Source organism: Triticum dicoccoides, chromosome 4A, assembly GCF_002162155.2.
Source record: "Triticum dicoccoides isolate Atlit2015 ecotype Zavitan chromosome 4A, WEW_v2.0, whole genome shotgun sequence".
NCBI lineage: Eukaryota > Viridiplantae > Streptophyta > Magnoliopsida > Poales > Poaceae > Triticum > Triticum dicoccoides.
Window position 1 is genome coordinate 140608551 of NC_041386.1, and position 12619 is coordinate 140621169.

Consider the following 12619-nt stretch of genomic DNA (forward strand, 5'->3'; position numbering starts at 1 on the left):
TTTATTTTGGGAAAGTCATTTTATTCCCTCTCTCATATTTTTGTAATAGAAATAATTGACGATAAAATAATTAAAATCAAATGATCCTATTCTCAAAATTTGAGAAAGCTCAAATATGAAAATAACGAAATCCCCAACTCTGTCCGTGGGTCATTGAGTTGCGTAGAATTTCTAGGATCAACCAAAAAGCAAAATAAAATATGATATGCATGATGATCTAATGTACAACATTCCAAATTGAAAATTTGGGATGTTACACTAGTGCACTGTCTTGTGTGGGCGGATCTTGCTACTTTTGTTTGATAGTGAATCACTCTTCATCTTATCTTAAATATTCTCCATTTTTTCGTATATTATCACATTGATGACCCACAAGTATAGGGGATCTATCATAGTCCTTTCGATAAGTAAGAGTGTCGAACCCAACGAGGAGCAGAAGGAAATGATAAGCGATTTTCAGCAAGGTATTCTCTGCAAGTACTGAAATAAGTGGTAACAAATAGTTTTGTGATAAGATAAATTGTAACGAGCAACAAGTAACAAAAGTAAATAAAGTGCAGCAAGGTGGCCCAATCCTTTTTGTAGCACAGGACAAGTCGGAACAAACTCTTATAATAGGAAAAGCGCTCCCGAGGACACATGGGAATATCGTCAAGCTAGTTTTCATCATGTTCCTATGATTCGCATTTGATACTTTTATAATTTGATATGTGGGTGGACCGGTGCTTGGGTGCTGTTCTTACTTGAACAAGCATCCCACTTATGATTAACCTCTATTGCAAGCATCCGCAACTACAACAAAAGTATTAAGGTAAACCTAACCATAGCAGGAAACATATGGATCCAAATCAGCCCCTTACGAAGCAACGCATAAACTAGGGTTTAAGCTTCTATCACTCTAGCAAACCATCATCTACTTATTACTTCCCAATGCCTTCCTCTAGACCCAAATAATGGTGAAGTGTTATGTAGTCAACGTTCACATAACACCACTAGAGGCTAGACAACATACATCTTATCAAAATATCAAACGAATACCAAATTCACATGACTACTAATAGCAAGACTTCTCCCTTGTCCTCAGGAACTAACGTAATTACTCACAAAGCATATTCATGTTCATAATCAGAGGGGTAATAATATGCATATAGGATCCGAACATATGATCTTCCACCAAATAAACCAACTAGCATCAACTATAAGGAGTAATCAACACTACTAGCAACCTACTAGCACCAATCCCGGACTTTGAGACAAGAATTGGATACAAGAGATGAACTAGGGTTTGGAGATGAGATGGTGCTGGTGAAGATGTTGATGGAGATTGCCCTCTCCCGATGAGAGGAGTGTTGATGATGACGATGGTGATGGTTTCCCCCTCTCGGAGGGAAGTATCCCTGGCAGAACAGCTCTGCCGGAGCTCTAGATTGGTTCCGCCTCGTGGCAGTGGAGTCTCGTCCCAAAAGGTTCCTTCTTATTTGTTTTCTCATCGAAATACCTCATATAGGAGAAGATGGACGTCGGAGAGCCACCAGGGGGCCCACGAGGTAGGGGGGCGCGCCCTAGGGGGGGGACCCCATCCTCGTGAGCAGGGTGTGGGCCCCCTGGCCTTCATCTTTGGCGAGGATTTTTCTTTATTTATTTTAAGATGTTCCGTGGAGTTTCAGGACTTTTGGAGTTGCGCAGAATAGGTCTCTAATATTTGCTTCTTTTCCAGCTCAGAATTCCAGCTGTCGGCATTCTCCCTCCTTATGTAAACCTTGTAAAATAAGAGAGAATAGCCATAAGTATTGTGACATAAAGTGAAATAACAGCCCATAATGCAATAAATATCGATATAAAAGCATGATGCAAAATGGACGTATCAACTCCCCCAAGCTTAGACCTCGCTTGTCCTCAAGCGAAAAGCCGATAACAATAAATATGTCCTCATGTTTAGAGGTAGAGGCATCGATAAAAATAAAATACAGACATGAAGGCATCATGATTATTCTCATAACAACAACATATATAGATTTTGTCATATGATTACTTATGTTCAAGTGATGATCTATTCACAATGCAAAAGTATAAATGATAAACCTTATTGGGCTCCGACAAACTATAATCTCGGTCATTGAAGCAATTGCAATTTATCATAACATCGGAAAGAGTCTATGTCAGAGCTAAAAAGCAAGTCCACACACTCAACTATCATTTAGTCCTCCATAATTGCTAACACTCACGCAATACTTGTGGTTACGGAGTTTTAATCGGACACAAAGAAAGATAGGGGCTTATAGTTTTGCCCCACAACCTTTTACCTCAAGGGTAATGTCAACAATAATGGTTCATGCTCCCCTACATCCAATTAGATATATATATATATATATATATATATATATATATATATATATATATATATATATATATATATATATCATGTTCTTTCCAACATGCTGAGCTTGCTAAAGGATAAAATGAAAAGGGAAAGGTGAAGATCACCGTGACTCTTGCATAAGGTAGAAGATAATAATAAAGGATAGGCCCTTCGCAAAGGGAAGCAGAGGTTGCCATGCGCTTTTATGGTTGGATGCATAAAATCTCAATGCGAAAGAACGTCACTTTATATTGCCCCTTGTGATATGAACCTTTATTATGCAGTCCGTCGCTTTTATTACTTCCACATCACAAGATCGTATAAAGCTTATTTCTCCCACACCAATCAATCATACATATTTAGAGCAATTTTTATTGCTTTGCACCGATGACAACTTACTTGAAGGATCTTACTCAATCCATAGGTAGATATGGTGGACTCTCATGGAAAAACTGGTTTAAGGGTATTTGGAAGCACAAGTAGTATTTCTACTTGGTGCTGAGAATTTAGCTAGCATGAGGGGGAAACGCAAGCTCAACAAGTTAAAGGATCCATGACAACATACTTTATCTCAGATATAAGAAAGACATAACTCATCACGTTGTCTTCCTTGCCCAACATGAACCCTTTAGCATGTCATATTTTAATGAGTGCTCCCAATCATAAAAGATGTCAATGATAATATATCTATATGTGAAAACCTCCCTTTCCTTATTACTTCCTATTAATTGCAACAATGACCAAAGCTATGTCTGCCAACTCCCAACAACTTTTACTCATCATACTCTTTCTATGTGAAGTCATTACTCTCAATAAGATCAATATGAAATTTTTGTTTCTTTTTATTCTTTTCTTCTTTCTTTTATTCACCCAAAATCATGGCAAAATAATGAAGCCCTTGACTCAACACTAATCTTTATTATATATAGCTCACGGACTCTATTACAAAGAGAGATCATAAAGCAAACTCAAAATTAGATCATGCCATAAACTTTATTCTACTAGATCAAGATACTACTAATAGGATCGAACTAAGAAAAACGGTAAAGATAGGAGTTGTGATTGTGATACGATACCGGGGCACCTCCCCCAAGCTTGGCAGTTGCCAAGGGGAGTGCCCATACCCATGTGATTATATCTCCTTCTTTGTTGGTGAAGAAGGTGGAGGTGATGGATAATCGCACATCGAGTGTAAGAGGTCCTCCAGCTTGCGAATAATGCCCTTGAGTGCAACAACATGCTCCTTCAACAAAATATTTTCTTGTGTGAGATACTTGTTTTGTATACGAGCTAACTCAATCATCTTGAAAGCTTCAATCTCAGTTGGGGTAAGAAGGTTATGATCAAGTTGGAGGGTGTCTTTTGCTGCTGGAGCTTGATCCTCCATGGCCTTCTTGATCCTTTCATCCTTGTTAACCCTCGTGGGTTCTTCCCTCTTCAGATCTATCTTCATTAGCCAAGCATCGTTGTCACCATTGTTGGAGGAGGGAGATGACATGATGCCTAGCCTGGAAAACCCTGACAGAAAATAGCTCGAAACAAGAACAGAGGAGGTTTGCGTGATACGGGAGTCAAAACCTTCTGGAGGTTATATAATGAATTTTCACCGACCGAAATATGTATCGTGCAAGAAAATGGGGTCCGAAAGGCACACGAGGTGCTCACGAGGTAGGGGGGCGCGCTAGGGGGGTAGGGCGCGCCCACCACCCTTGTGGGGCCCTCGTGTCCTTCCCAGACTGCTACTTATTTTTCTATTTTTCTAAATATTCCAAAACGGAGAAATATTGCCTTAAAAATTGTTTTGGAGTCGGTTTACTTACTGTACCACATACCTATTCCTTTTCGGAGTCTGGAACATTCCGGAAAGTGTCCCTTATGTATTCCTCTAGGGTTAAGATTTCAATGATATTGGTTTCAACATTTATGGGATTACCTGAGATATAATGTTTAATTCTTTGACCGTTTACCACCTTCGGATTTGTGCCATCAAAGTTGTTGATTTTTATGGCACCAGAACGATAGATCTCTTCGATAACATAAGGGCCTTCCCATTTAGAGAGAAGTTTTCCTGCAAAAAATCTTAAACTAGAGTTGTATAGTAATACATAATCACCTACACTAAACTCACGCTTTTGTATCCTTTTGTCATGCCATCTTTTAACTTTTTCTTTAAACAACTTGGCATTTTCATATGCTTGGGTTCTCCATTCATCAAGTGAGCTAATATCAAATAACCTCTTCTCACCAGCAAGTTTAAAATCATAGTTGAGCTCTTTAATAGCCCAATACGCCTTATGTTCTAGTTCGAGAGGTAAGTGACATGCTTTTCCATAAACCATTTTATATGGAGACATACCCATAGGATTTTTGTATGCAGTTCTATAAGCCCATAATGCATCATCAAGTTTCTTGGACCAATTCTTTCTAGACCTATTAACAGTCTTTTGCAAAATTAATTTGAGCTCTCTATTGCTCAACTCTACTTGACCACTAGACTGTGGGTGATAAGGATATGCAATTCTATGATTAACATCATATTTAGCAAGCATTTTACGGAAAACACCATGAATAAAGTGTGAACCACCATCAGTCATTAAATATCTAGGGACTCCAAACCTCGGGAAAATAACTTCTTTAAGCATTTTAATAGAAGTGTTATGATCAACACTACTAGTTGGAATAGCTTCTACCCACTTAGTAACATAATCAACAACAACTAGAATATGTGTGTATCCATTAGTGGCAGGAAAAGGTCCCATATAATCAAATTCCCAAACATCAAACGGTTCAATAACAAGAGAATAATTCATAGGCATTTCTTGACGTCTACTAATATTACCAATTCTTTGACATTCATCACAAGACAAGACAAACTTACGGGCATCCTTAAAGAGAGTAGGCCAATAAAAACCAGATTGCAATACCTTATGTGCAGTTCTATCTCCAGTGTGGTGTCCTCCATAAGCCTCGGAATGACACTTGCGTAGGATCTGTTCCTGTTCATGCTCAGGTACACAACGTCTAATAACACCATCTACTCCTTCTTTATAAAGATGTGGGTCATCCCAAAAGTAATGTCTTAAATCATAGAAAAACTTTTTCTTTTGTTGGTATGTGAAGCTAGGTGGTATAAATTTAGCAACAATATAATTAGCATAATCAGCATACCATGGAGTACCACGAGAAGTACTTATAACATTTAATTGTTCATCAGGAAAGCTATCATTAATAGGTAGTGGGTCATCAAGAACATTCTCTAACCTAGACAAGTTGTCTGCAACGGGGTTCTCAGCTCCCTTTCTATCAACAAGTTGTAAGAGACAAAGTTCTTCTGGTCTCTGAGGAATTTGTTCTGACTAAGGAGTTAGGAATTCGCCAGTGCAGATTACCTACACAGTAAGGAACATGATAGCCGTGAGGATTTTGCTACTCAAAATTCCGACCGTTGCTGTGCTATGAGCCAGTTGTCCCAAAATATCTATCCACCTAACGGTCATATCATTGAAGGGCATTTATGTCTTATCATGTCGGGCTGCTCCCTAGGCTATAAATAGCCGCCCCCTACAACCACTAGCTGGTTGGCTGCTCCGAAAGAAACTGACACTTCTCATTTGAGAGCAACCCATCCTCCTAGGACTTTGAGAGAAAATCATCAAGTGAGGAAAACCCAAACCCAAACACCTACAAACCCCAAGTGATTGAGCATCACTGAAGAGATTGATCCTGCGTGGATCCAACGCTTGTTACCTTTGAAGACTGTGCTTCTTCCAGACGGTTAGGCGTCATGGTCTAGAGCATCCAAGAGGAATTGTGGATCACCGAGTGACCAAGTTTGTGAAGGTTCGGAAGTCACCTGAAGACTTACCACGAGTGATTGGGCGAGGTCTGTGTGACCTTAGCTCAAGGGGAATACAGTGAGGACTGAATGTCCTGAGCTGCGTGTTTAGGACTGGGTGTCCGGGACTGTGTGTCCTCAGGTTTAAATACCTAGCCGCCCTAACCAGATGTACAACTGAGACAGTAGTTGGAACTGGTCTACCAAATCATTATCTTCACCAAGCTTACTGGTTCTATTTCCTCAACTCTTTCATTTCCTCATAACTGTGTTGTGTTCTTGTTCATATATGTGCTTGAAGACTTTGACTGAAGATTTTCTCAATTTCCTCAGTTCAATTTCTTCAGTCTGTTTGTATTCATCCTGTGTTATCCTGTGCTTACGCTTTCTGTACTCTGTGCTTGTCTTCATTTCATCATGATGACTATGCTTGTGCTCTGTTATGTTTACTTTTGAGTACTTATTCCCCTGCTAGTAGTTCTTCGCTAAGGAATTTCCTCACCTGCGAATTCCCCAGTGAAGAATTCATAAAAATCGCCTATTCACCCCCCTCTAGTCGATATAACGCACTTTCAATTGGTATAAAAGCAAGGTACTCCCTTGTTCTATGTGATTTTGGTTTAACCGCCTGGAGTTTTAGTTATGTCGACCGCAGGTATGATCAAGGTCTCTGCTGGGTATCGTACCTTCGATGGGACGGACTACCCCTACTGGAAGAATAAGATGCGAATGCATCTTGAGGCAATTGATAACGATCTCTGGTATGTTGTGGAAAATGATGTTCCCTCAGTCACACCTTCTCTGAATGCTGCTGATGTGAAGAGATTCAAGCAACTCAATTCTCAAGCGAAGAATATCATATGTGGCCATCTGAGCAAAGGACAGTATGGAAGAGTGAGTGCTTTGGAAACTGCTAAGCTTATATGGGATAGACTGTCCAAAGTGAATGAAGGAGTCTCAACACAGCATGACTCTCGAGTTGATGTTCTTCGCAATCTCTTCAACCGCTTCAAAAGACTCGACAATGAAAATGTTCAACAAACCTTCGATCGCCTCACTGACATCTCAAATGAGCTTCAAGCTCTTGGTGCCACTGACATCACTGACCATGAGGTGGTGAAGAAATTGCTGAGATCGCTTGATTCCTCATTTGACACTCTAGCATTGATGATACAAGAACGTGTTGATTACAAGTCACTTGATCCCGCTGATATTCTCGAGAGGCTAAATACTCATGAGTTCCAACTTGCTGAAAAAAGAGATCTCTATGGTTCGAGCTATGGCAGATCACGTGCACTGAAGGCCAAGGCTGTATATGAGTCTGAAGATGAAGACTCTGGTAGCAGCCTTGGTGATCCTGAAGAACTAAGCCATGAGCTAGCACTGCTCGTGAAGAAGTTCCAAAAGTTCTCAAGACGTGGTCACTTTGGAAGACCCTCAAGGAGCAATGATTCCTCATCCAGTGACTGCAAGAGGAGGCTCTGTCACAAATGCAAGAAACCTAGACATTACATTCAAGATTGTCCTCAGTGGGAAAAGGAATCAAAGAAGAAGAAATACAAGGATTACAGTTTTGATGATGCGAAGAAAAAGAAGAAATCCACAAAATCTTCATCATCAAAATCCTCAAAGTCTTCATCTCACAAGAAAAGCAGCTCCAAAAAGGCTCGGGCATTCATTGGCAAGGAAATGGACTCTGAGGCTGAATATGAAGAAAATGAGGAAGAGGAGGGATCTGAGGAGTCCGAATCCGGTGTGGCAAGCCTAGCCCTCGCTACTGCATCCGTCAGCAAGTCTATCTTCAACTCTGAAGAAAACGACCTCACCAACAAGGCTGATGAAAGCAATGATTACTATGTTCCCACCTATTGCTTCATGGCAAAGGGTGCCAAGGTACTCAAATACACCTCCTCTGAATCAAGTGAGAATGAATCTGATGAAAACCTCAAGCCGAACTATTCTAAACTTGCTAAGATTGCTGTAAAACAACAAAGGGCTTTTGAAAAGGTTCAAAACATGCTAGATAAAAGTGATGATATGTTGGGTGAAGAAATGGATCGCACTAAAGCCTTGACTGAAAATCTTCAGAGACTTCAAACTAGGTTTGACAACCTTCAAGGTCATCATAACACTCTCTTATCTGATCATGAGAAGCTTTCTTATAAATTTCTTCAAAGAAAGGAAGACCTTGAAAAGCTAAGAGTGAGTTATGAAGATCTTCAGAAGGAGCGCGATTCATTACTTGCTCAACAAATCAGCGCTTCGGAGGAAGAATTTGTTCCTCCTTGTTTGAAATGCATTGAACATGAATCTGCTAATTCTTCACCTGAATGTTCAAATGATGCTAATGTTTCAAATTCTTCACATGCCTCTGCTATCACTAATTCCTCATCCGAGGACACTGCTAGTATCACTAACGATGCAGGGCTGAAGGAATTGTACATGACAGGCATGTACAAAAGCCTCAAAGGGCATCTGACTCTTTGTGATGTTCTTAAAAAGCAGATCCTCAACAGGAACCCTAGAAAAGAGGGTATTGCCTTTGAGAGGAAACTCAATGCTGATGGTACATATTGGAAGCCTGAGCAGTACGCCAAAACTACATGGGTTGCTGCAAAGGGACCTCCAGTTGATCCATCTAACTTATCTGGATTTGCATGTGAATCTCCTCGTTCTGACGATGAGTCATTTGACTCCAACTATAAAATGTTCAAAAGTCAGAATGGTGAAGTATTTGCTAGATATGTTGGCACTAACTAGAGGAACGGTCCCCTTATGAAGAAAATCTGGGTTCCCAAAACGTGCCTTGAGAGTCTTCAGGTGAATGTCCTCAGGACACCACCTATGAAGAATAGGAACCCCAGATCAAATTGTTCATATGGACCAAATTCCTCAAAAGGATCAAAGTCCTCACATGAGTATCATCGTGCTAACAACTCTGTTTCACAGGGAAGAGCTAAGGGCTATGAATATGAGCATTATTATTCTAACCATCATGTTCATAAGTCCTCGAAGAATTTCTCTGCTTATTCATATGCTTGTCCTAACTCCTCTTATGTGAAACGAAATGGACTGGCCTCTATGCCACCTTTCTCGTATGGAGCTTGCTGAGTGATGAACTCTTTGCCACCCCTTCAGATGTGGGTGGTGAAGAAAAAGAACTAATCTCTTCTGCAGGGTCAGGTCTCCAGACGTACGTAATCGTCTGAAGAATTTGATGGATACCTGAGTATACCTGAAAGGACGTAGGCTAATCATAAAGAAATGAACTTTCATTTCTCACGTCCTCATACTGCTTTATCTGTTCTTTTGCTTGATGAAATTGATCTGATGAATTGATGTCATATTCTTCACTGATGAAGTATATGAGTTCGTAAGTTGCACTAATTCATCTGCAGGATGATCAACCCAAAGCCACTGAGTGGGTCCTCGATAGTGGATGTACAAATCACATGACTGGTGACAAGAATCTATTGATGGATGCTCCATTATCTCCGTGGCATCTGAAGCATATCATCTTTGCCGACAAAGGCAAAAGTCAGGTATTGGGTCTAGGTAAGGTTGCGATCACAAAGGATCGACACATGGACAAAGTCATGCTTGTTGAGTCCTTAGGATACAACCTCATGTCTGTCTCAATGCTTTGCGATCTTGATATGGTTGTTGTCTTTGGCAAGTACCGTTGTGTTGTGGTTATGGAAGCTGAAAGTTCCAAAGTCTTCGAAGGCTTTAGGAGAGGAGATCTGTATATTGTTGATTTCTCTATAGGAACACACCCAGCCGTGTGTCTACTTTCAAAAGCTTCAGAAGGCTGGCTCTGGCATCGACGACTTGGTCATGCAGGCATGAGGAATCTGCACACGCTTGTGAAGAAGAAGCATGTCATCGGCATCGAGAATGTCAAATTCCTCAAGGATCACCTATGTGGAGCCTGTGAAGCTGGGAAGATGACAAAGGCTAAGCATCCAACAAAGACTATCATGACCACCACTCGTCCATTTGAATTGCTTCACATGGATCTCTTTGGTCCTAATCATTATTCTGCTGTTTCAAATGATGCATCTCAATATGGCTTTGTTATTGTTGATGATTACTCTCGATACACATGGGTACACATTGTTACTTACAAACATGAAGTGCAGGAAGTCTTCAAACGATTTTCCTCAAGGGCTTCAACCAACTTTGGTGTGAAGATCAAGCACATCAGAAGTGACAATGGAACCGAGTTCAAGAATTCTGGTCTACATGACTACCTTGATGAACTTGGTATTACTCATGAGTTATTTGCTCCTTATACTCCTCAGCAGAATGGCGTCGTGGAGCGCAAGAACAGGACTCTTGCTGAGATGGCTCGCTGCCACACCCTGATTTTCATGCCACAACACTTAAGCTAATACATCTTGATAAAGTGTGGTTTGACAAAAACTTTTGCATTATTTGGCTTTTATTTGGAGTTGGTTTTCTCTCTGTGTTTTCAAGTGCTCTTTAAAGTCAACACAACTCCACCTTCTATACTTCATCTCCTTGCCCCAAACTTCTGCCCAATGATCATGCCATGTGTGTAGAGAAATATAGTATTTCTTACAAAAATAATTTGGCCAAAAAGTATTTTCAAAAATTAGTTTTCCAAAAACCCCTGGATTGAGGTTTGCACTGCAAGTACCTGATTTGGGGTATGAAAAATATTTCAAAAGGTATATTTGAAACCTATTAGATATAGGATTCCCATAAACCCCAAAAATATAATTTTAAAAGTTATTTTCCTATTTTATTTAAAAGCTTTTTCTAAAGGCCAGAAATGGTTTTTAATAGGGAAAAATTATTTTATTATTTTAAAAATATTTGACAAAAATCAGGGAACCTCAGTGGACATATATTTTCCATATATAAGAGTTTCAACACATGGTCATGTTCAAAATATTGAACAAAACCTCCCAAAACCATTTCTGCCCATTTCAAGGATTTGAAATATTTCTACAGGAAATATTTCCATAAAAATCCAAGAAAAATCCAGCGAGTCACAAATTCATATTGTGATGATCTTGCAAAGCCTCACTTCAATCAAGGTCATTATGGTCCACCAAAATGCCCCATAACCCTTTCTGTTCAGAACCTAATTTGAGCAAGTTTGTACTACCAACTTTCTCCCCTTAACCCCAACTTTTGTGAGCATGTTCACATGACCAAATGAGGCCACTACACCAAGTAGTGCATCAAGGAGAAGTGTTATGCTCAACTAGATCTACACAAGTCTATTTTTGCTCATTTCTAGGGTTTACAAAAGTTGCATTGGCAACTTTACCCAAATAAGCTCCAAATTGGTGAGCGGCCCTAATTATATGTGTCATTTCACCCCGTGGAGTCTCATGGCAATTGGAAATCATCTGCTGGCCCAAATCATCATCAAACACCTTCTGCCATTTTTCCAAAAACACCATTTTGACCCCTTCCACTAATCTCCTTGAGCTCAACTTTTTACCACAGCTCCTCCTAGACCACTTCTACCTCCAGTAGCAATGGCTGCATCTTAGATCAATAATTGAGGGGTGAAACCACCTCTTTTACCTCTCTGGACAGCCCTTGCACCCCTCTTCTCTCCTCCCTCCTCACTCCAGTGGCCACCCAAGGCATCCAAGGCTTTCCCCACATTCTTTACTCCTTCCTAGAGCTACCAGACATGCTTGTCCGTGCCCACTTTGCCAAAAAAATGGCATGCCGGCCATTTGCACGCTCTGGAGCGCGCTACAGTGCGCTCCCGCACTGTAGCCGCCCCCTGCCAACCACTTCCGGCCACCTCGGCTCTCCCCCTCACGCCAGCCGATGCTCCTAGACGTCCGTAGCATGCTACGCCTCTGTCCCCCTCCTCTTTCTCCCTCCTGCTGCCCTTGCTCGCACGCGCGCCGGCCGCCCGAGAGCTCCAATGAGCGACCTCACATGCGTGGCATCTCTGACCCCTCCCCGCTCCCTCTCTTCGTCCCCTGGGAGTAGTCAACCCCCATGAACACCCTAGACTCGGCGCAGCACCCTCCCGAGGCCCATAGCGACGAGCCCGAGCTCGCTGGCGCACGAGCCCACGGTGGACCGCCGTTCGCCTATATAAGGCATTCCCGAGCCCTCCTCTCACCACCACTCGTTCCCTCCCACTCCAAATAGCCCCACTGGGCATCCCGTTCATCCCCAGAGCCGCCCAAGCTCGAGATCAAGCTCGAGCTCCGCCGCTTCGGCTCGCCGTCGATCCGTGGTACAGGCCTCCTTTGCCCCTCTCTCTCTCAATCTGGAACCGCCTCACCTCACTGATCCATTCCCCTCTTTCTCCCGCTCCTATTGTAGCTCGGAACGAGCTAACCAGGCTCCTCCCGAGGCCCTTCCGCCAGCTTCCTCGTTGCTGGTGAATGCCTGCACTCTGGCGACCGCCTCCACCTCCA